Here is a 23,874-nt window from a genome sequence, read left to right as displayed (position 1 = left end):
GTTCTTGATTTTTATTCTTGCATCCCGTTGCTCTGATGTTTCCGACGAACGGGCTTGATAAGTGCGTAGTTGATTTGTTAANGAGTATTGGCAGCGTCTGAATAGCGAAGTGTGTTCTTGATTGATTTTTATTCTTGCATCCCGTTGCTCTGATGTTTCCGACGAACGGGCTTGATAAGTGCGTAGTTGATTTGTTAACAGTCTTCTTTCCCGTTGCTCTGATGTTTCCAAGGAATAGGCTTGAGTAGTGCGTAATTGATTTGTTAACAGTCTTCTTTCCTGTTTCTCAGACGTTTCTAAGGAACGGGCTAAAGCATTGTGTTCTCGATTAGTTTCAAGTCTTTCTTCCCGTTGCTCCGATTTTTGTGAAACACGGTTAGTTCTCTTCTTGAGTGCTTGAGATGTTGATCGACTAAGAGCGATTTGTTTAGGCGGCATATTTTTGCAAATATTCTCTTTCAAACAAAAAGAAATGTAGAAGTTGACAGTGGTCGCAAATTTGCTAATTCGAAAATTCACGTATTTATTTTAAATAATAAAAAAGCAATAAAAATGAAATAAATTAAATAAGAAATATAATAATGATAAAATTTAAAACAAAAATCTATTTTTGGTAAAAATATACTTGTGAGTGCCCTTTGACGAAATTGGTAACTTATGTTTATTACCATTCCTGTTTGCGCTTAACATCGCGGTAACAGGAATGGCTGCCAAAACATAATGATATTTTAATAATACATTGGAAAATTTCAGCAAGACATCGGCCAAAACTTTATAAAATTGCAATGAACCCAATGTAAGCAAAATTAATAAACCCAATAAAATGCATTTTGAATCGAAATAAAAATTAATGGAGTAAGNCTTTAATATCTGTTTTAAAATAACAGATTATTCAAATTTTTTAGAGCTATTTTTAAATTTTAATATATATTTCTGTTTCATTTCTAAATGATTAAAACTTAACTGAAATTCTTTATTTTTGTTTACACTTTTTTGATATTTGTTAAAACAAACTGTGACATCTGTATATAACAAGACAATGTAGATGAAAATCAAAGTAAAAATTCATTATTTAAAAACTCCATTTTTTCTCGCTTTACAATAAAATATAAACAAAGAAAGTATTTGAAGTTGGTATAAAATTCCACTTTTTAAAGCTAATTTAATATTTTACTTTCAAAACTTGTTTATACATAGCTGAAGTTAACCAGATTTCGTTTTAGTATTACCTTAGAATATCGTTTAAAAGTTAATTTCTTTTTCCTTTTCATAAATTTCAAATTTGTAACTTTTGGTCTGAAGATATATGTCAATCTTTTGCACTGTACGATCGAATAAATCGGTGGTTTAATTTAAATTGTACTGATCTGTTGTTGGCTGAATGTTCTTACTGAAAGTGCGCTCTTAATATTGACTTATTCAATAATTTTTTTTATCTAATATAAGTAAGAAAGTTGAATTAAACAAATGGTGACCATAATTTAAGTCAAAATGGAAAGCTGATATAAGCAGCTAAAACTGAAATAGTCTTAATTAAAAAAATGTGATAAATTAACTATAAACAAAATAAATTTTAAAGATACGCATGTAAGCACAAGCGGTACTTCATCCTATTTTTTGGTTTCGTGTAATCCCCGATTACGAAAAAACTCCAGCATGGCATCCCGAGGTAGTAATGTTTGTGCTAACATTTGTATCTTTAAAATTTGTTTGGGTTTTCTGTTAAATTCTCACATTTTTACCTAAATTGTGTACTTTACAGATATTTAAAACCAATATTATTTGAAATAAATTCCGCATTATTGGATTAGATTATATAGTTAAAAGCACAATTGCATTAATGAAACATCTTAAAGGGTTGGGGTGTTAGAATAAGGACCTGTCCTGCGACATTAAGTCGGAAAGTGCGTGCTCTGAAAAACCTCTAGCTGTTTAAATGTTCGTACAACTTGAACGTTCATAGTGCTTGCCGCAATGAATTTGAATGTCTACAATATTTTTTATCAATATAAAGTTTAGAAAAGTGAGCTGTAATTTAAAAGTTTCAAAGGATAATTAAACATGTGTTAAATTGAAATTTTGAGACTTTACGATTGCGTTTTAAAAGTTCAAAATAGTTGCGTTTTGAATAAAATATATATTCCGCAAATTTGAATAATAAATGGCCAAACATTATGTAGCAATATTCATAATTAAAAGCGGTTGAAATAGATCATAAGCAATTGCCAGATTTCTATTGCGAAATTTTATTTTGTATTGTACCTTTAACCAGTAACATGTTTAAGAGAATTATAANGCTTATCTAGAATAACTGCTCTAGACGGATCTTCAGAGTTACAATGATTGGGGTTCCCGAAATTGCGTGTATTTTAAATTTACGTAAAGTGTTTAATAAATTTTACCCCCATTAAAAAATTCAAGTAAACTTGTAATATCAATCAAATAGGAACTTTAATTTTGTAAATATATCTTTCGGTTCTGTTTTATGTTAGGCAATTAAATAAAACGAATTAACTTCATTTTTTAACACTGAGAGTTTAACGTGCAATGAAAAATATTCTTCGAAAAAACATTTTGAGTATTTATTTTAAATTCATTTGAACATGAATATATAAAGTTTGTAACTAAATAAACATTAAATTTTCTAACTTTATGATATAATTGCCTGTAACTAAATTTTTGAATGTAAATTTTACTAAAAGTTGTAAATTATTTTAAGCTGTTAAACCAGGAAAGTTTTCAGTTTCAATTTTACTGAAAAATTACGGAGGGTTTTAAGTAGATACCATGGAGGTACTGAAACAGATATTTCATACTTGTATCTATCTTAAATGCGTCCTATTTTTAAATATCACCACTGCCTTTCTCTTAAACCACGAACTTAATTATCAACTCCCCCGAAACATTAGTCTGGCATGAAGAAGTCCCTTTTATTTTAGCCGTATCGTGTAACTAAGAATAAGCTGTTTCTCTCTCCAGAAATTCTGACTGAAATCAAAATGAAATCATTTCATTGTGCAGCTTTCGACGTACATAAAACATAAATTTACTTGCAAACATCGCTTTAAAACTATCATCGCTTTAAACTTCTACGCATATGCAGAAATTATTATGAACCAGTCTCAAAACCAGTTTACTATACTTTTAAAATTTCATGTTCACATAAAGTGACCACATTTTTATTGAGACAAAGCGGGACAAATGGGATGAAATGAGAATTATAATTTAGTCAACCTTTCAACACGCACAATATATATATAAAAATACGAATAAATGTTTGCAAAAATATTTTCAACATCAACTGGAAGTAAGTCAGATGCTGTTTGAATAGTATAGGTATAGAAAGTGCGCTGCACAACCTACTCCAATATTTTTTTTTGCTTCAAATGTTCGTTAAGTTTCGTAAAAACGTTATTGATGCCTCTTCGAGCTTTTCCACCAAAATTTACGTTAGTGTTATCAGCACAATGGGCAATAATTTTATTGCTTAAATTATTCTTTTTTAAAATAGTACTTATTAAATCAAAAATTATTTGAAGATTCATCAGGCAATGAAACAAAATCTAATATTCAAATTTTAATTCCTGTTTCTGGATCAAAAAATCTAACACCTGTGGGAAATAATTTTAAATCTTTGTGGTTGGAAGCATCAGAATATATGGATATCAGAATACATGGATATGGATTTTCAAATTCTTTCTGCAATTGTGAAAACGAATATGGTGAGAAAACATTACAAATAATTGCTTCGGCTTTTGTCCTTGCACATGCATATTTTTGTCGTATAATGTTTTGATCACTTGCGACGTACAATCCATTGATCCGAAACTTTGATTGTGGTTTATAGTGCGGGAAGCAAATAGCCCTTTCGCTAATGCTAGCTGTTTTTCCGTGTTGCTAAAGCTAGCACTGCGAAAAAACTGTTCCATTTTAGATGAGAAAGCGGCATTATTAAATCTTTTGTGCCTCTTTGTCGCTAGATGTTGAGTAATATCGTTTTTTCCACCATGTGAGACCGAAAATTCAGCATTGCGTTTATCACACTGTACCATATATAGTCTATTTTGGTACTTTCAATAAATGGAAATTCTCTGCTTAGCTCTTCATTAAATTTGCATCCTCTTTTTTTTACTCATCTTTTATTTTGTAGATAAATACTAGAAATAAAATTATTACAAAGGCTAAAAAAGAGTATTAAATTTTACCTTATTGACCGCTACTTTGTGGCGACTATTGCTCAACCTTTGTCAATCAAATAATGAGTCAAACCGAACGTCAAATTGAAAACAACAAACCGCACTGTCTAGCGGCACTTATCTGAATTAAGCCGAAAGACAATCACCACCGAGTAAATCTAACATTGCCTAATTTAGTTCACTCTGCACGCATTTTATATGTATTTCTTTATATTCACCATAATACTTAATAAATAATAGGAATATATTTTTACAGTACATTTAAAATAAGAAATGCAGATATTTTCTAAAAAGCGGGACATTTTTAAAAATCGGCGGGACGCGGGACAGTCCACCAAAAAGCGGGACTGTCCCGCCAAAATCGGGACGTGTGGTCACTNAGTAGAATACAGAAGTCAATCATCCCTGGCTGCGGTCAGTAAGTGGGTAGGGGACCACCTTGATCAACCTGCCTGGGCTGAGGGTGCGTGGCATCAGTCTCACTTAAACTGCCATAACAAACTTTGTTATATTCACGAGAGAATTAATTTATATTGGACTTAGTTTCTACATGAGCTAGAGTGCTTGGAATAACTTCAGCAGAGCGTTTGATAAAACAGAATTTTAAAACTTCGGACTACAATCAAAATTTTCACCATTTTTTTCCGCCAACAAATTAGAATTATTGTCCATCAAGATTTCGATCAAATTGCGAATGCCTAGAGTGATCAAATTTCAATTGGGGCTATGTGCCTTATATTAAATTGACCAGCATCCTTCCTAAACTGGTAGAGAAATTTCTAAATAAACATTCGATAAATCACTATTTTTTAAATTTCATTTCTCTCAACCGTCGCTGAACAGCTAATCCAATTTTGCGATTACTCATGTTCAACTTCGTAGCCTTGTCATTTTGAACCCAATCCAGAAGACAAGGGAACTCCTGGATCAGGTATTGTTAGAAATTTGCCATTTCTGAGAACTTTCTGATGGAACTAACCCGCATTTGCGTTGCACGGAGAGGAAGACCAAGAGAACCTCACACTGTTAGCCTGACGGGGACACTGACCCATGATCCGTCAACCACTGAGGGTATTTCACGTTAGTACTGCGATTGTTCAAGCCGGACTCGAAATTCATATCGACCAGCCATTGCTGGGATTCGAACCCGGTTCGCCACATTGGTAAGCGAATGCTCTATCCCCTGAGTCAACGTGTCTCTCTCAATTTAAAAAAGATCTGAATTTCTGCCAAGGAAGTCTCACATTATTAAATTAAAAGTTATTTTTAAAGTTTAGTTTAGAAAAGACGCTGGTTAGTTTAAAAAAAAAATTAAAATTCCTTCTGATCTAAAGGATCGGCAAATCAGAATTTTCAAACACTTCGGTCGTAATCAAACGTCGTACAAAAGTAAAAAATAAAAAATTAACGTTTTCCTCTTAGACTAAATATTTTTTAAAATGTTCGAGCAACTAATGTTGAGAAGGGCTCATGGGCGACATCACATTAAGAATTCCAGATCTAGATAGAAGTCTTTAATTTCTTTTTATAAATTTTGTACTAGAGTATTTTCTCCACAAGCGCACTAGTGAGATTAAGTTAACGTCTTTTTTTAAATAACCATTATTAATTTTTTGTTGCTACAGTTTTTCAAATATCAATTAATTCATTAAATTTTAATTTCAGGATTATATGCGAGAAAAAATACTAATAATTTAATAAAGTGACTAAAATGTTTTGCTGTTGTCCTAATTAGTGATTGACTTCAAGATTTTTTTATTATTACTTGTTTAATTGTCTTATTCAATTGCTTGTAGACATGTGTGTGATAAGTAATGACAAAAGCATCTTGACAATGAAAGTGGTTGAAAAAGGAAATATGTTTTCTGTGTTTGTGACGAAACTGTGACTTAAAAGAATTATGAAATGACTGCAGTTTTAATATGACGGTGTTTATTGTTTATAGGAATCAATTAAAATTTTACAATTTTTAGAGATTGAAATTTTTCAAAGAATTTTTGTTTACTATTAAATTTTTTATCAGACGAAATATTAAACACATTTTTTACTTTTTTAATGTAAAAAGACAAATTATTTTCTGAGAACGCACTATTTAAGAATTAAACTAATTTGCATTTTTGAAGTAAACAATAACAATTAGACTTACCTACTTCAACCCATTTTAGGCAAAGTATTTAAATTTTATAAAATGTGATATTTTCTTTGAAATATGCTTGCATGAAGACACGAAGTTTCAGGTATAAAAAATTATATTTTATTTTAAGAAATAGAATGGAGCATATAGGCACCATTCAATCGACGAACAACTTAGTTGAATGCTTGTTCTCTTGTGACATTTGTTTTCTTTTTTTTATTTATTGAATTGCAATTTTAATCCATCATAGAAACATAATGATAAATCTGAAAAGGAATAATGATACATAGTCAAAAAATTTTATTTGCCAATTAAGTTAAAAACTTTAATAGTTCAATTACTATTAATTTTTGGGTGTCTTAAGAATCCTTTACCAAAGCTGAAAAATAAAATTATTGAAAAATATACTTCGCAGTGTTAATAAAAATAATTATTCAAATGGTGCGTTCGCGCATTTATGGCCGAAAACGGCCTCAACTATTTTGAAATTCCTATAAAGACTAGACTATTAAAATAAGTCTAGAATTTCTCATTCATAGTTTTCATTCATAACAATCGATTGTCTAGATCAGTGGTTCCCAACCTGGGGGCGATAGAGCTTCTCAAGAGAGCGATAATCCATAGGGGGGCGATCAGGGGGCGACGAGTATTCAAAAGATAAAAATTGCTAATAATATTAATAACAAAAGCTATTTGAGATTGAAATTGAAAATATGTATGAAACTTATGGTTCTGGCGTAGACAAAGAATTATGATAGTTAAAAATTTAAAAAAAATTCAAGTGCAGGATCGTTTTCGTCATACGTTTTGGTATTGCAGGCGGACATTTAATAAGTCACTCTGTTTTTCTGAGCAATAATACTGTTTCCAGGCGTATTGACGAGATGGCCGCCGACGTTGAATCAAAACTCATCAAATTTTTGAAAGAAGGTAAATTTGCGTTGCAGATTGATGAATCAACTGTGATAGATAACAAAGCTGTTTTAGCTTACGTGAGATTCATAAATGAGAGTAAGGAGATTAACGAGGAAATGTTGTTTACAAGAACTTTGAACACAGATACAAAAGGATCGTCGATTTTTAAATTGGTCAAAGATTATTTTGAGGTAAAAGAAATTCCCCTCACAAATGTAAGTGCTTGTGCAACAGATGGTGCTCCAACCATGTCTGGTTGTCATACTGGGTTTCTGGGTCACCTTAAAAAAGAAGTACCGGAAGTTATCTCACCATTCATTATGTCATTCATCGTCAACTTTTGGCTGCGAAAAATTGGTTATTTCTGGCATCAATAAAATAAAAGCTAATTCTCCTAATAACCGTTTGTTCCGAGAACTTTGCCATGAAAATGATGAAGATTTCGAATTCCTGCTCCTACATACAGCTGTGAGATGGCTTTCAAAAGGAAACTGAGCCGTTTCTTCGAATTGCTGGATTCGGTTACTGAGTTTCTCGACACCACTGATCCTGTTTTAAGTGAGAGTTTGAAGCAACGCAAGTTGGAAACTGCGTACCTCACTCATAGTTTTGAAAAAATGAAGGAAATCAACGTAAAACTTCAAGGAAATAAAATGAACATTATCAAGGCTAAGGGAATCATATCTTCATTCATCGCCAAGTTTGATATCTACAAGTCAAACATTGGTCGCAAAGAGCTAATGCAATTTCCAACTCTTAAAAAGTGTTCAATGGCAGATATCGAGATTCTCGAAAATAAAATCTTAATTTTTACTGATCACCTTGATCAGTTATGGAATCAAGATTTAAAGATTTGATGAAATTAGAAATTCCGGATTGGATTTTCGATCCTTTCTCTTTTGAAGTTGTGGATAAGCTCACTTCCTCTTTGTAGACTGAGATTTTAGATTTGAAGTATGACTGTGAGGCTAAAGTCGTCTTTAAAAAATACGGTTACGAGTTAGCTTGGGTAAAGCTTATGGACACTTATCCACAATTGTGGAAACAAACTGAGCCACTTCTCATCTCGTTCCCGTCAACATATTTAGTGGAGAGAAGATTTAGTTCTGTCTTCCAGCTGCTCACAAAGCAAAGAGATAGGTTGGACATTTGCTTCAAAGGAGACCCGCGTTTAAATCTGACGAGCATAAAACCTGACATTCAAGCTTTAACTTGAAATACACCAAGCACAGGGCAGTCATTGAAGTGGTAAAAATGTACTTTCTCCCTCTTCATTTTTTTTTCTCAAATTTTAGTTGTTAACGTTCTAACTTTTTCTTGATTACATTAAAATATGAATTAAAAAAATGCACTTTTGTTTTGATTATTCCGTTTTAAATATCATTTCTTTTTGAAAAAAAAGATGCACCATTTTTTTAAGTTAATAAAAATGACAGGATAAATGTGCCTCCTTATTTGCATTACAATTTAAATTAAAATCAAATAACTTAGCATATTTTCAGTGTTTGGTTGCTCACAATCAAAAATGAATGGTTTTTTTGAGCAAAAAGAGAAAAGGGCGATATGTGTCAGCCAACCCCAAGAGGGGGGCGAAGGTCCACAAAAGGTTGGGAACCACTGGTCTAGATCTTGTCTTTTAAGCCTTTTGACTTTGGAAACAAAGGGCGCCCTATGAGTAAAAATTTCCCGAACAGAACTGAAAACTTGAAAATTTAGTAATTTTATATTCTCCATGTACTGAAGAGTACTATAATTAACATTGTTTCTAACATATTTTGCAAAGCTTTGTCAGTTTTTGTTGAGCTTCGCGTAGTCTAATTTTTCTTTCCATAAACTTCAGCATACTTTAAAAGGGATTCTATTAATTTCAATGGCTAATTTTTAAATAACCACTATTTATGCGCGTAGTTGGGTTCTTAATTCTCTAGTTTGGTAACTTGGAGGGGTAGATTTTAATTATAGCCTTTGAGGACAAGCCTTTCCAACATGCTGTCCACCACATCTAGTGTTTTAAAATTTCCAATAATGCAGTCAACCCACAAGAGTCTGGTTCCTGGATCAGTAATTCTCTACCTTTCTTTTTTTCTTTTTGTCGCGACACTTTTGTGTGCCGCCAAATTTTAGAAAAGTTAAAGCAAAACTTATAATGCTTTTTTTATTACGAGTAAAGTTTAAATTAAAGTATACGTATATATACTTTTTCCATGCTTTAACTATGTGAATATCTTCGACTACGATCGTCCTGCCACTGCTAATCTTAAAATGTGAAAAAGTTGGAAATTTAATGACTATTATTAATAATTAACAAAAGAAAGATAAATATTGATTTACGAAAGGAAATAAAAGCTAACTATTGAAATAAACTATATATTAATAGTTATGAATAAGATAACAAAATCTAACAATCAATAATTGGCAAAAAAAAACAAGTTATCACAAAAAATAATGTAACAAAAAAAAACTAACAATCAATAACTCTAAAAAGCAAGCAAACAATAAAAAATAGCAAAAACAATAATAAAATAAGTTAACTTGTAATTAGTTAACTGTTTTAGTAGTGCATCTTTTCACATTCAAAATTATCATCATAAACTAATTTACAGTGTATTATAGGATTTTTAAGCAAGCAAATTTTAAACTTATATTTTTTCCTCTGTGAGCCGTCAAATTTCGAAGTAGTTAAAAGTGTACCGCGGCCAAAAAATGTTTACTGCTCTAAATGTTATGGAAGATAAATCAGATTGTTACTAACTGTGCACAGAATCTCTCGAATATGACTGATTTATTTTGATTTTTCACGTAGCCAAGGTTTTTCAGCCACATGCGAGCATAGGTCTAAACAAGATTTCGGTCATTTGATTGTAAAAAAAAAGTTCTTAATCCATTAAGAGAGCCGTGCTTCAGGGGATGCGGTGCTCGTCTTCCATTGAGGAGATCAGGGTTAGAATCTCGGCAATGGCAGGTCAATACGAATTTCGTATCCGGCATGCACCAACCACTGTGCTGACATTAAATATATTTAGTGGTAGAGGGATGGTGGTTTAGAGCCTCTTTGTCGTCAAGCTAGTAATAGGTTTTCGTGGTTTTCCTCTTGACTTAACGCAAATGCGGGTTAGTTCCGTTAAAAAAAAGTCCTCTACGAAGGCAAATTTCACCCAATGATTGATCCAGAAGTTCCCTTGTCTTTCGGATTGGGTGCAAAATTACAAGGTTACTAAGTTGAACATTAGTTGGTGCAAACCCAAAATTAGATGTACTATTGAACGACGTCTGTAAGATGTAAAAAGTTAAAAATTCCATTTAGAGAACGATTAGCAACTTCAACAATTTTTGATTCGTCAGTAAATAGTAATAGTAAATAATATATAAGTGCTTCCCTACTTATCTTAATCTGTATCTTAAATCAGGATAATTAATAACTATCTGAGCAGCAAGGGCTCAAGTGATTTTTTAAGCATTAAGGATTTTTAACACTATAAACGTTCACAATTAAAATTTTCAGGTCTTACGTTTTTGTCCGATATTTACTAAAAACAAATTCCTGACTTTTGTCGTTGTAAAACGATGAATGTTATGAAACTGAAAATTTAAACGGAGTGTACTGAACAAGTGTGAAATCCGAATCGGGGGGTGGTACACGGCCGTTCTGCTCCCTTTTCGAGCTTCACAGTTGTTCAGCCGTTCCGGAACTTTTCCGCTCTCTCCACTACAGTGCAGTAAGAACCAGGGTGTCAAAAGAACTGGGTGGTCCTGGACATGTGATGCTAGCCCACATGTCCGTGACCCTAAGTCACTGAAGAACTCTGGCTCTTACAGCTAAATATATTTGACTGATAAATTATTTTTCCCTCTCTAGTTAAAATTTAAAGGGCTGAGGTAGGATAGAGTAAGGTCCTGGATTGGAACTAAAGGTTGCCAATCCGTGCCCTGAAAAACCACCCGGCACTTTACTAACGTTTATTATTAGAAAAAGAACGTTTATAGGTGTTTGGAATTCAATAATTTCGACGTTCACAATTTTATATGGTCAAAAGGAATATTTATTATTCTTAGATGAGATTAGATAAGGGATAGGATATGACGTTTTGAAAATATTAACTATATTATTCCAATTTTGATCTTAACTTGAATCAGGCTCTTAAGATTAGCTTTTAAAGGCTTCGGATTTATGTGCGGACAACACTTTCTAATGCCGATATATATTAATTTGAATATTTAGTTTAATATTAGAGAATATAAATATTGAAAATGAATATCGCCAAAACCTTTTCTAATCAGTGCTTATTATAGGGTTCAAAATCCTGGGCTAAATCAAAATTGTCTGAAAATATACTAGATTTTAAAAAAAAAATTAGTGGAGAGGATTCTGGGTGCAATATATTGATCGTAAATAAAATCACAATGAGCTGCACATGCTGTATAGTCTGTCAACTCGCCAATTCTCAACCATAATAAATTGCCTCTGACTTGCTGGACGAATCTGACAAATGGACTAATTCTTAACATTTGGAATCTTTAAACAAATTGGGTCTCTCAGTGGACCGATGGTAGATGACACTGCTTCCAGTAGAACACAGAAGTCAATCATGACAGGCTGCTGGTAGAGGACCCTCTTGATCAACCTGCCTAGGGGCTGAGGGTGCGTGGTATCAGTCTTAGCTAAACTTCTCTACCGTAAAGTGCTCGACATCGCATGCAGGTCGTCGGGCTACTAAGGAAGGTAAGCCATCCCCACTGCAGAGTTTCAAAATTGCGATGGATGTTTTCGGATCATCCTCGGGGATGTTTCCCACTTATAGCCAATTCTGCAGCTGTAGTGCGAAGTAAAGCACCTAACTTTTTTAACAAATTGAAACCCGAACAAGAGGCAGGGCCAGAGAATAAGGTGGGTTGACTACATTTAGGAGGATTTCAAAGCACTTAGAAGAATCAAATACCTCGGCGAATTAAATAAATATTCGTATGTCCTTGACCCACAAGGAAGTCAAAGTTAAGTCAAAGAATTGACTAACATCTCGCGTTGAAATATAACTAAAACTTTTATTAATTTTTACTGAAGTCAACTATTCATTTGTTAAGTGACATTTTAATTTGCCAAGAATTATCATAAATTGCATTATCTCAATACTACGTGACGTTCTTTAAAAAGTTCCTTTTCAGTACATGAAAAGAGTGCATGCGATTTTTATTAGTATGTCTCGTATTAATAAAAGTCAATTTTTTAATGTTAACCCATTTTAAGCCATCAAAAAGTTTCGGTTCTGTTAGGAAAAAATTATGTTCAGTAAAACACTTCCTAATTTTTGTTTCGTAATGCATGAAAACATGCGAAGGTGGGAAATGCAGTATAAAAATGCGTTAGTTTAATTTAAAGCATGTTAGATTTAAATTTTTAACATAATATTGGAAGACATTTCTTTTTAAGGAAATTAAAGTAGCTCAAATTTCCCAGATTTCAATTAAATCTACTTCTTAATAGATTTTATATAAACTTTAATTTGAGCTTTTTACGGTAGTACTTTAACATCTGTTTTAAAATAACAGATTATTCAAATTGTGTATCAAATTTAAAAATAGCTCTAAACATTTCTGTTTCATTTGTAAATGATTAAAATTTAACTGGAATTCTTTATTTTTGTTTACACTCTCTTGATATTTATTACAACAAACTGTGACATCTGTATGTAACCAAGACAATGGTGATGAAAATCAAAGTAAAACTTTATAATTTAAAAACTCCACTTCTTTCTTTACGATAAAATGTAAACATGGAAAGCATTTGAAGTTGGTATAAAATTCCACTTTTTAAAGCTAATTTAATATTTTATTTTCAAAACTTGTTTACATATAGCTGAAGTTAACCAGATTTCCTTTCTGTTTTACCTTAGAGTATCGTTTAAAAGTTAATTTCCTCTTACTTTTCGTAAATTTTAAATTTGTAACTTTTGGTCTGAAGATTTATGTGAATTTTTTGAACTGTACGATCGAATAAATCAGTGGTTTAATTTAAATTGTACTATTCTGCTGTTGGCTGAATGTTCTTACTGAAAGTGTCCTTTAATATTGACTTATTGAATAACTTTATTTCTATCTAATAAGTAAGAAAGTTGAGTTAAACAAAAATGGTGACCATAATTTAAGTCAAAATGGAAAAGTGATATAAGCAGCTAAAGCTAAAATTGTCTTAATTTAAATAAAAATATGATAAATTAACTAAAGCAAATTTTAAAGATACGCATGGTAGCACAAACGGTACTTCATCCTACTTTTTGGTTTCGTTTAACCCCTGACTCCGGAAAAACCTAAGCATTCTGATGTAGTAATGTTTGTGCTAACATTTGTATCTTTAAAATTTGTTTGGGTTTTTCGTTTTGTTAAATTCTCACATCTTTACTTAAATCGTGTACTTTTTATCAAATAGTATTGATTTTAAATATCTGTAAATTCTGCATTATTGGATTAGATTATCGCGTTAAATTTATCTTTCTGTTTTGTGCTTGGGTACTGTTTTTGTTTCTTATTTTTCAGAATTGTCTTACNACTTAAATCGTGTACTTTTTATCAAATAGTATTGATTTCAAATATCTGTAAATTCTGCGTTATTGGATTAGATTATCGCGTTAAATTTATCTTTCTGTTTTGTGCTTGGGTACTGTTTTTGTTTCTTATTTTTCAGAATTGTCTTACTATTTGATACGCTGCTGAGGAAGTTTCGTCAAATGGGAGAACTTTTCGTTAAATGAAAGAATTCGTGGTTTCTTAAGGGATAAGGAAATTTTCTCCAAATGAGGTGGTTCAAGTTTGGCCGAAGCTCCGAATGAGGTTGCCCACAAGAATAGCTTAAAGAATTGAAAGAGCTAAAAAAGGTGTTCTCTTTTCTATATTAATATCAGATATAAATAAAAATGTCTTCCAGTTAGTCCTCTTTCGTTTAACTTTGTACATTTTAATAACACAATTTTTTTTCTTCCTCTAGCGACTAGAACTAGCTATAGACTAGTTAAATAACTTATTTTCAATTGTTATTGAGGGAGAGCGGGAAAGAGGTAACTTCAAGTGTTAATAAGTGATTATGTAATATATTTATCACTAGCTAAAGAACTCCTAAATTTACTTAAAATTAATGCTGAGCCTTGTTTGCTCAGGGGATAGAACGTTCACCTCCTCATGAGGTTAACCGGGTTCGAATTCCAGCGATGACTAATCGATACGTATTCCGCATCCGGCTTGCACCGATCTCGGTGCTGACATAAAATATCCTGAGTGGCAGACGGCTGAGTGCTTTTTTCTGTGAGGACAGACATAAAATTGGAACATTTAAAAGCTCTGTTAGCTAAGAGCAGACCTGCCATTGCAGAGTTATTTTTGTCAAGTGTGGCAATCAGTAATATCATATTTAGGAATAATTTAAAACAAAATGTGTTCAGCAAAGTTGCGGTTTACCTTTAATAGATATTTCTATCTAGCTGATGGTATCCATGGCTTCATGTACGACTGTTATACACTGTTCACAGAATCCTCAACTATTCTCTCGAAGATGGTTAGTCTATTTTAATTTGATTTTGATTTAGACCAAGCTTCTGAGAAATATGTAAGCATAGGTCTAATAATGGGTTTATAAAACAAGATTTCTGTTTTTTTTTACTCGTTTCGATAATACAATATTTCTTAATCCATTAAGAGAACAATTAGTCACAATAATGCGTCATTTTAGTTCAATATGTTTTACGCAAACACAGTATTTAGGTCACGCTGATAGCAGTCGAAGAGCCTTCTTGTGTCGGTGTATTACATAGTAAATATCTTTAAAGACTCCATGCACATGTTAAACTTTTTAAGCGTCATGGATTGTTAACACTATAAACGTTCACAAGGAATAGTTTTTTGGACATACGTTTTTGTCTGATATTTACTAAAAACTCCCCCCTTTTGGCAAACACAAGGCGATGTCGTTTTAAACACAGATCAACGTGTTATGAAACGGAAAATTTAAACGGAGTGTACTGAACAAGTGTGAAATCCGAATTGGGAGTGGTAAACGGCCGTTCTGCTCCCCCTTCGAGCTTCACAGTTGTTCAGCCGTTCCGGAACTTTTCCGCTCTCTCCACTACAGTGCAGTAAGAACCAGGGTGTCAAAAGAACTGGGTGGTCCTGGACATGTGATGCTAGCCCACATGTCCGTGACCCTAAGTCACTGAAGAACTCTGGCTCTTACAGCTAAATATATTTGACTGTTAAATTATTTTACCCGCTCTAGTTAAAATTTAAAGGGCTGAGGTAGGATAGAGTAAGGTCCTGGATTGGAACTAAAGGTTGCCAATCCGTGCCCTGAAAAACCACCCGGCACTTTACTAACGTTTAATCTTCGAACAAGAACGTTTATAGCTCCTTGAAAATTTGAAGTCTATAATATATTCCGGTTAAAAGGGAAACATTGCTCCTCGGTGAAACTAGTTAAGTGGTAGAATGTTTCAGTTTGGAAGTGTTAACTATTGCATTATTCCAAATTTGAACTAAGCTTTAATCGGGCTCTTAAGATTTGATTCTAAAGCCTTGAAATCTATCCTTAGGGATAAAGTTTTTGATACCGAAATTAGTAATTTGAAAATCTAGATTATTATATTTACGATTAAAGTCACTTAATTTTCAAACTTGTGCTCACATACGGTTCAAAAACTTAAGCTATGTCAAATTTGTCTTAAACATTTTAGCTTTTGAAGCATAGTTTTGTGGATTCTGGCAACAATGTATACACTTGTACTTCAAGGCACTTGCACAGTGAGCTTTTCAAGCTGCATTACCACAGTGAAATGTATCGAACATCTGCCGAATGGACCTTCTTAATGTCCCAAAACAGGATCCCGAACTAGAACCAGGTCCAGAGAACAAGGTGTGTAGACTGCATTAATGAAGATTTCAAAGCAATTAACGAATCCTAATACCTTGGCGAGGAAGAGTCTAATCTAAAAAGACTCGAAAGTCCTTGGTCGACAAACGGCTGTAGAGTCTATCGCTTATTCGTTCTGATGAATTTTTACTTGGTCTGGAGTTTTTCAAGAAAGCTAATTTTTAATTAACAAATTTTTGTTAGTAAGTCAATTTTATGAAATTTAATTTTTTAGTGTTAACCCATTTTAAGTCGTAAGAGTTCGATTGCATGAGAGAAAAAAAATAATGTTTAGTGAAGCAGGTATAAACTAGTTTTCATTATTTTGCAATGTATGGAAACACTAATTGTCAAGGTAAGAAAACTCTGTGTAAAAATACGTAGTTACATTTAAAACTATGCAGTTACATTAGGTTTCTAATATAATATTGGAAAACTAAAATTATTAAATCGTAAATTATTCAATTAAAATTATTAAATTATTCTTGTAACGAAATTATTCCAAGTAATTTAAATTGTTTAACATTATTTTAAATCTATTTCTGATGGATTTTTATCAATTTTATTTTCAGTAGATTTTTATCTCAATATCTTTCAAATTAGCAGATTATTCAAATTGTTTAGGATTATTTTTAAATATTTATTTAGTTTCTTCTGTTCGTTTCATTTCGAAATTAAAACTCAACTGGGGCTCTTTATTTTTGTTTGCATTCTTTTGACATTTCTTAAAATTAATTCTAAGAAATCTTCTGTAATTGACAAAAGCATTCAAATTTGAATGAAAATTAAAGCTCAAAATAAAAATACATAAAAACGCCAATATAGCTTTTTCTCACTGTACAATAATATGCATGCATTATGATGACATTAAAAAGTACTTAAATCTGGTATAAAATTCTAAGCTTTAAAGTTAATTGAGTATTTTTTCGAAACTGGTTTAAATATTGTTTTATTCTACCTCACTGGTTTAGATTGTTTAATTTCTCCTTTTGTGTGCAGAGATACTGCTTGTGTGTCTTGTATTTTTCAGAATTGACTGTCTTCCTGGTATGCTGCTGAGGGACACGTTTTAAGGAGCTAAAACTGCACAGGATGATTGGCTTCGAATGAAGAATCTAGGACAAGCTGCACTATATCTTAAGACCTGAATGACTTCTTCCCGCAAAAAAACTTTATTCCTTACTGGTCTAGTAGGTGAGACAATAACCTTTGTTTTTCACTCTTATCCAAATTTAAACTAAAAAATCTTATCGCAAATTGAATATTGGTAATTTCTAGATTCATGACTTTGTGATATCCAGATGAAAGAGCTTTTCGAAGTTCTGCAGCCCTTTCCAAATGGGGAAAGAACTGATTAGTTTTTGCCCTCCCAAAGATGGCTCAAGTTTGAATCCACAGAATCTGCTGCTATCGACAGATAGTTTTTACTCTCACAGTCCAGTGCTGACATAAAATGTCCTTAGTGGTAGACTGATAGTGGGTTGAAATACCCATACCGTCGGGCTAACCGTGGGAGGTCTTTCATGGTTTTCCTCTCCATGTAACGCAAATGCGGGTTAGTTGCAACAAAGTCCTCCATGAAGGCTAGTTTGATCCAGGTGTTCCCTTGTCTTCTGGTTTCGTTTCAAATGTCTTGGGTTTTAATTCTTATGGAAATGAACTGTATTAGTAGTAAACCCAGAGAGGGGTCTGCCGTCAAATCCTCAATGCTCAATATAAAAGAATTAACAATTTGTACACTAAACAAACCTGTTTTTCTTTGGAGAATAAATTTATGTGGTTTTTGTTCAAAACCCTGTAATGACTTTGCAGAATTTTTGTAGCTTATTTATTTATAAAATGTTAAAATCTACAGTCGTATTAAGTGTATTCTTAATTGTTATACTGACTTTCATTTTTTGTTGTGGAAGGAACGTGTAATGAAAGATTATGTTAGAAAAATTTTTTGCTTAAAAAGAAACTTAATGTGTTAAATATTACCTAGTTTATGCATTTTCAGAGCCTACATACTTAAATGGAAAGTGTTCTCAGTACCTGTTTTTTACTGTTAGAAAGCTTTTGTGGCTAAGAGCAGACAAGCGATCGCAGAGTGTGGTTATATAAAGCGTGGCGGTTGTGTTAGCATAGCATTTAGGAATAATTTAAAAATAAAATGTGACCTTTTCTAGAAAATTAGTTATAGAAAACTAGTTGGGTAAACATATTCGTGACTAATTGATGCGAGCAGTGATTAGTTTTCTATTAATATTGGTTAGAAATTTCTTAGATACCTGAAAGTCTTGAAAAACAAATTAAGCTTTTTATAGGGAAATTTCTAAATTGAATTTGTTATTTCGAGAAGGGGTGATCTTCACTTTGGATCCATTGGAGAAATACCCCTTTTCAAAATGATTTAATTCAATTTTTAAGTTTGTCTGGAACATTTTTAAATGCGTTTTTTTAATTTTATAAATGTGAAAAGTAACTTTGATCAACTTACTTACTTACTTATCCTCTATGTGCCTTGGGCACTTAAGGCCTCTAACATATCCCTCCAACGACTCCTGTCTTTAGCAATAAATCTTGCTTCCTCCCAGCCAGATATTCCACATTCTTTTAATTCGCCCAAAAACATGCGCTGGAAGGTAAGTCTGGGTCTTCCTCTTGTTCTCTTACCATCAGGGGCCCATGTAAGCGCAACAGATTAAATTTTTTCTTTGGGCATAACTTTGTTCAAAATCCCCTTTTATTTAAGCTAACAAGCAGATTTAAAATTTCACAGGAAAATTTTCAGTTTCATAAACATGTTTCACTTTTTCATATGTAGGTTTAAATTTATGAAATGTAATTTCAGATTGTTGAAGTTAGTTTAATTGTAGAATTTTTTTTTCCTTAATTTTAAATGTTTCTGGATCTGTTTTTTGAGGTTAAAATTTAAAGTTCCATTCGGATTAATAAAATAAACTAATTTCTTAAAGCTTTTTATTTTAATACAGATTTAAGCAAAACTAAACTGTTTGTTCGAATTTGAGAAAATATGAAATTCCAAAATTTAAATTAAGTAACTCTGAGACTTTATTTGTATACACTGCTGGTTGAAGAAAATTATATTTATTACATTTTTATGTTAGATCGAATCATTTTAAAACAAACTTTCAGATTAACTGCTCTCAGTCACCAAAGCTTTTATTGTCCCTGTCTTTGTTCTTTCAGCAAAGTTTTTCAAACTTAGCATTTTATTTACCGCAATATATTTCGATTCCATGTAATATTTTCTGCTCCATGTAATCTATTCTACGCAATATATTTGTATTGTTCATAAGGGTTATAGCTGTGAGAAAAAGTAGAAAAGTTGTATTTAAAATGTGTCAGTTTGCCCCTACAAATTTATCCAATTTAAATTGGTAGCACATTTTGATATGGTTTTGTATAATTTTGATATCGTATATTAAATATGGTGTTAAATTTTTTGCTATTGAATTATTCAAGTTCAATTTTGTAATATGCGCTAAACTTTTTACATAATGTACAGATTAAATTTCCATTTCAACTTTGTCTTGTAATATTTTATTTACAAATAAAAGTGTTGAACTTGCAATTTAGTTTTTGATTATTTTTTGGTTGTCTTTCTTTTTCCTAGAGATGTTTATAGTTTATAATAAAATTTCCCATTAATTTATCAAAGTTCAATTATGTTCCCTTAACACTGTTTTCAGATTAAAAAAGTACATATTTGCGAGAAGTATATTTCTGCAATATATGTTCCAATACTGTACTGTGCGCTAAATAAACGATATCAAATTGAGTAACTTTTTGTTCTATATCGAATTTTCACAAACTGTAGCCAATCTTAATTGTTCAAAAGAATGACTAACACAGCTGACAATAATTTTTGCCCGATTCTGTTGCTGAATAGTTAGTTGTCCTTAGTTCTTGTATGTCCGTTTAAACCGTTATGATCGACACTTTTTAGTAAAACTCTGATCTTTAGAAAAAGGGGTTTTATTTTGCGTACACCTTTTTTTGCACTTAGCGAAATTAAAAGCATTATTTTCCATTGCCACGATGTCTGCTGAAAAAAATGGTTATTTTTACCCTCCTAGTTTTATTACCCACGTTTAATAGCACTTTTGCTTTAGTTAATTTCCAAATGTTATTCTAAAGTTATTAAAGTGCGCATTTGCTTTCTTAATTTAGATTTTGCTAATTTAAACTTACTCTCGTTGATATTTGCTGGTAAGTAAAGTAGTTTTTATAGTTCCTTTTTTAAGCCACGCTTTGATATCAAAAATATCACACTTGCAGGATTCCAACTTATACCCATCATTTGTGCCCAAAGCATTTATTTCAAATAAATTTCGGAGTTCCTATTTATCATCAGCTAAATAAGTATACTACCTAATCACTTGTTGCATTCGCCATTGTCTAGACTTTCAGTTGCACATTGGCGTATATAGACTTATGTCCACCCTCCCTCTGCAAGAATTATGAATGCGTCCTACATCAGATTTTTCTCAAATTTCAAAAATATTGTGTTAAGAGCACTATGAAAAGACATTCTGGATTGTCGAAATTTTTGGCATTTTTAAATTTTTGGAAATTCCTAGTGATAACCACCAATAAAAGAGATCAAAAGAATTCGTTCATTTAGATTTGGTGAGCTCCAACAATTAAGTGCGCAATAAAAAAAATTATAGAATTTTTTTTTCAGGTTTAGGTGCTACCATGGGCTGCAGTTTGTTCACCCCTAATGGTGACTTATTTCTGGAACGTGCGCCCGCGGTGTTGCTGGGGTATAATTTTGATTTCACAGAGGAAGCATCAGGACCAGTGGCGTAGTTTTGGGGACAAAATCCCCTCCGAAATGATAAATTTCTTGATTAATGAGCTATTCAGTTCTGTAAATAAGATGAAGACTTAAAAATTTTTCATTATTCATTTTTTTCGTAAGCGATCCTGTATTTAAAATACTTTTGTTGATCAATAATTTTTATAACTCATTTTTCTATGAAACTGAAATTAGATGAAAACTATGACGTTTTGAAAGGCATAATAAAATTTGTAAATCCTGTCAAGGACTCAAAAACGTGAGATAAAATGTGTTCTTTTTAAAACCATGCTTGCTTGAAGCAACTGGTGGTCTAATTAACCTTTTCAATATATTTGGCTAAGTTTTGTCCATGTTTGCAGCTTTTGAGCTTCGTGTAATCAAATTTCTCAATGTAAACTCTTAAAATTCTATTAAAGGTGACTAGACATATTTCTGAATAACTAGTGCATTTTCGGATGAGTTAAAAGATTCGGCTGAAAATTTGATTAAAATGAGTATTTTGTTGACAAGCACTGCTTCCGCAATTTTGCTTAAAATCTTTGCCTTCAAATGTAAAGAGGCGACCGATTTTTTTTCTTGTCATAAATCTCTTGAATTCTTGAGGATGGAAAAACTAAGAAATGAATCTGAAGCCGTGTTTTCTTTAATTGACACTAAGCATACCATAACCCTGTCAAATGATCGTTTAAGAACTTTGTCATCGAAAATGCGCGCTTACCATCTCATCGTTTTCGCACATGTGACTTCATGACTTTTTCTAACAATTATAAACAGTTCATATTCTATTTTTTTAAATTTTGTTTGCTTTGAATAATACTTGTCGTATACCTATTTCTACCACAATCGGGCATTTGACAGTTGGAACAATGTATTACTTTATAATGTTATCGGATCAGAAAAGACTATGTCATGCGTGTTCAGCGTATTGCATTCGATGAGTGTTGCACATTTCTGCAAAGACTGTTGCGTAGTGAGTTCAATCAAAATAACTGTGAATTCAAATTTCAAGAAAGTATCTAATATTTTAGATTGGCATTTTTGTGTCAGAAAAAGTGACAAAAACTGCTTATATTTTATGTTGATAGCTTTACTTTTCTAACTAACAGTTTTTACCCAGAAAAATGTAGAAACAATAAAGACAGGAAAAGTTCTTAGAAGAAATAATATTAATTATCAGAATTATAATTTATATATAATCTTATAATTATAAGAAAAATTATAAGAATTATAAAAATAATAAGAATTCGATGAAATATATTTGTGGAAAATGTACTGTGGTAACACTCTATCTACGCAAAATCGACGGGAGATTGAAATAAGCTACAATTGGCTAAGAGCAGAATTCTCGACACTTTACGTGCTTTCAGCAATAGCAGCATGAGGAGAGTCTTAGAAGAAAGTAAGTTAATTTCCGTCTTGTTTTTCAAATAGACTAAACACTTTTAAATTAGGAAACTATATGGAACTGAAAACTAAATGGAACATAATTCTAATTGAAAGCGTCGTAGACATTTTAAAATATATTTTTTTATAGTTATATTATTGATGAATAATATTAAGAAAAGGGAGAACAATCATAGTACATTCCTCATACAACTCAAAAGAAGAGGATAGGGGAATGTCAAGACTCCTCACCAGATAGCGTATTCGAGCGTTGCGATCATGAATGCCAAATACTCGTTTGTCTTTGCTTAAATGTCATCATTTAATGTTTTTTTGCACACTAAATCGAGGGCAANTTTTTTTTTTTGCACACTAAATCGAGGGCAATAAAAAAATGGACATGTTTCTTCAGGAAAAGAGCGTTTTTTCAAAAAAATGTTTATACCGCTAAGGTGACAGTTAACTGTTATGTATTATTTAAGAGATTTTTTTAAAGATATTGCCATAATACACTCAAATGGATGGAGAAAAAAGGTTTTTCCATTCTGCGATCGCAACGCTCGTTTACGCCATCTTACGCCATCTTGTTCTCAGTTGTATAGGAATCTACTATTCGATATTTACCACTTTCTTATAATTTTTCGTATTTAACTGTCAAATTTTTTTAAAAATTTCTACAAAGTTTTCTTTTAAAACTATAGGGTAGAGAATTCTGCTGTATGCTACCTGTAGCCCATTTCGATCACCAATTTTATTATCTTTATTTTTTTGTTTACTGACTGTACAACTTTTTATTTATTTATCTCCTTATTTTTTTAATTTACTTATTTATAGAAAAAATATGTTACGACTTGTATTGTTTTGAGTAGTTTGACACAAAGTATAAGGCCATACTAAAGGAAATATAACCATTTACTTTCTATGTTATTTTATTGTGTTATTATTATATTTCTATGATAAAATATAACACATTATTTTACAACAAACATTTTTGTGAAGTGATATCTCTCTCCATAAGGGCTAAAATTTAAAACAAAATACCATGTTGTCTTGCGCGCAATAAAAAAGTCATAAAAATGACTTAAACTACTTATAATAGGCAGTCAAATATACTCTTTTTATAACGATACTTGCTCAAATGAATTAAAAAATTAAAAGTAATTTTTACATTAAAGTTTTAAATCAGTAGGTTTATTAGAAGTTTAGTCATCTTAAACGCCAGGTGAGAAAATTTGAATTGAGAAACGCTGATTTAAAGACAAAACTTAGAATAAATAAAACAAGTGAGTTTACAGAATTAAGAAAAATTCGGTTCAGTTGTGGACTTGTTTCTGCGACTTTATGCACTGTGTTTATGTTTCGCACTTTTATACCAAACAGCTTATTTCGTGTGCAGTGTTTAAATAATAAATTGGAACATTTCCACCTTGGGTAATAGAGGTGATCTTTTACCGTGTAAAAATGCTGAATCCCTCGTGAGTGCTGAAATATTTTCATTCTGAAATGAATTTACAGAATGTTATTTTCTGATTTCAGTATTTTTGCCGTG

At 31.9% G+C, this 23,874-nt stretch overlaps 1 long non-coding RNA gene across 2 annotated transcripts in view; it reads left to right on the top strand.

Annotated features, from left to right (window-relative positions):
- The window catches only part of LOC139425102 (uncharacterized), a 35,915-nt gene extending 18,075 nt beyond the window's left edge, over nt 1-17,840 (top strand). The window contains exons 2-3 of one of the 2 annotated variants that reach the window (XR_011636304.1): nt 13,922-17,326; nt 17,411-17,840. This is a non-coding gene — a long non-coding RNA (uncharacterized lncRNA). Of the gene's footprint in view, nt 1-13,791; nt 17,327-17,410 lie in introns of those variants that run through there. The other variant, XR_011636303.1, reaches the window with a different exon arrangement.
- Nucleotides 17,841-23,874: the final 6,034 nt, after the last annotated feature.

Source organism: Parasteatoda tepidariorum, chromosome 3 (genome assembly GCF_043381705.1).
Source record: "Parasteatoda tepidariorum isolate YZ-2023 chromosome 3, CAS_Ptep_4.0, whole genome shotgun sequence".
NCBI lineage: Eukaryota > Metazoa > Arthropoda > Arachnida > Araneae > Theridiidae > Parasteatoda > Parasteatoda tepidariorum.
The sequence above is the reverse complement of the archived record's forward strand: the minus strand, read 5'-3'. Positions and strand labels throughout refer to the sequence as shown.